The sequence below is a fragment of the Coturnix japonica genome, chromosome 2 (genome assembly GCF_001577835.2).
Source record: "Coturnix japonica isolate 7356 chromosome 2, Coturnix japonica 2.1, whole genome shotgun sequence".
Lineage (NCBI taxonomy): Eukaryota > Metazoa > Chordata > Aves > Galliformes > Phasianidae > Coturnix > Coturnix japonica.
The window spans coordinates 80493721-80495957 of NC_029517.1; positions in this window are offsets into that span (position 1 = coordinate 80493721).

The following is a 2237-nucleotide window of genomic DNA, read 5'->3' on the forward strand; positions in this document are numbered from 1 at the left end:
GGTGTTAGAGTAGATCCATTATACACATGTAGGTCTGTTGAGATACACATAGTGTTGCATTACAGCTGGATTCCCACACTTCTTCATAAGGAAACTCTTGCTTTTCTGAGTTCAAGTCAACAATCTCATCCAGTTTTCACAGCCACGTCACAACTTCCCATATTCGAATGTCTTCTGTAACCCAGTGCAGCCAAAACATCCCATATTGTGAATATAAAAGTAAGGGTGTCTTAGAAAAGAAAACCAAAGAAATGATGCTAAAAGTGTTTCCATAGAGTGAATGAGTTTCCTTAGCTCACATCTGACAAACTGCTGCATTTGCAGTTCTCACAAATGTAGGTCAGGGGTACAGTTCTAAAATACGTCATTAACTGTTACGAGTCTGATTAATTGACTCTGCATTTACTCAATTACTGCATCAATAGTTTGGCATTTTCAGAAGTTAATCTTTTTTTATTAATTACTAATTATTGTTTAATCCATATCTTGTAATGTTCCTGATGATCAGCTCCATTCATTTAATAAAGAACAGCTGAGTAGCTCCTTTCCAAATACTACCTAGCTTGCATCACAGCTTCTAAACTTGAAGTTTTGAAGTCTCGTGGATGGCAGGGCACCCACGCATGCACACAGGGCAGCCAAGATCAGTTGGAACACATGGACTGTTCTGACTTTTGTAATGCTTGCTTTTGTTGTGTTTGTATAAAATTACCCCAGGAAAAAAGAAAACACAACAGCAATCAGAATCATAGCACTCACTGGCCACTAGCTCAGCCAGCTGAGGTTTTTACTCCCAGCCCCGAGTGAAATGCTGCCTGCCCTTGGGCATGACAGTCTATATACCACTCCTTTCTCTTGAGTTCTTTCTGCTTTTTGTGTTTGGATGGAGCTTCCCTGGGTGGGTGCTGTAGGTGCAAATTGGGGTAGCTACCAAGCAGGGTCCTGATCTCTGCTGTGGCCTCTAGGTGTTGCTGTAATACAAATAATTAATCAAACAACGTTTCACGGCACCCATAGTGGGAGTTGCCAATTTTTGTCAGACATGCTTAATTATGTACAATCAAATCTCTTTCTCTCCCCTCTCTGCATCATAACTGAAATTTGAGCTCTGTATATTGGACATATGAACCTGAACGTGAGAAGGAAAGCTGTAGAAGGAGATCTGGCTCGCCTCTAATTATAGTCACTCATTTTGGGATGCCTTGTGGCCTCCTGTCTAAGGATGGTCTCTACTAGATGAGGCTCCTGACTCAGCCCAAGCTCCTGGGTCATTGTGTTGCTTTGTGGGGACGTAGCTACTGACACAGTGATTTAAGAATACAAGCACATGAAGCACACATAGGGATATGAGTGCAGGTGATCTAGATTAGGGTTGAGATCTAGGGACACAACTTACGGTCCCTGCAGTAACTACAACCTGAAATACAAGCAAGCTGTATCTTTGTCTTGTAGGATTAGAATTCATGCCCTGGGTAGGGTTTCTCACTATATCTGTGTGTTTTACCTAGCAGGACTATTATGCAAAACTCCTTGACATACCAACTAGGTATTTTAAGAACTGTAGTTTAATCCTTAAAATAAGCCATTAAAAAAAGAAAAAAAAAGAAAAAGAAAGAAAAACGATTTGGAAGAGTTTGCACAACCCTCTGCTTTGCCACATTTCCAAAGAAGGAGCTGCCAATCTTGCAGCCTACCACAGCTCATCACTTGGTGCCTCCTCCATCTGAGCAAGTCCTGCAAGAGCCTGGCCAAGGGGCAGGTGTCTCTCAGTACAGCTTAGAAAATGGATTTGTAGTTAAACAGTTTTGTTTGCTGGGGGATAAGTCATCCCTCCTGCAAAGCAAGGGCAGGGGAAAGGAGGAGAGCTGTCTGCACACAGGCATTGCTGCATGTGCCCACTGGGGCCTGGTGCTACTAGGGCAGGGGGCGAGATCAGAGCTCAGTTCATTTTCTAGCCAGACACAAGTGCTGTGGGATGGTTACAGCCGAGCCCTTCCTCCCTTGGGGCTGTCATCATCTGCAAGTTAATTACAACTTTTTGCTGACATGGAGAAGTGCAGTGAGGAGAGGGAGGTCTCTACAACAGGGCCTCTGTGACAGCCATGGTCAGGAGCTAATCGAGGCTGGGTAACCAGGCGCTGCAGGTCTCACTGTATTTATATGGAAGCTCTTTTAACCTAAGGACTAGCTATTAAATTGCCAGTGTTCTTAAGCATGCTTCACCAATTTTTCCACTC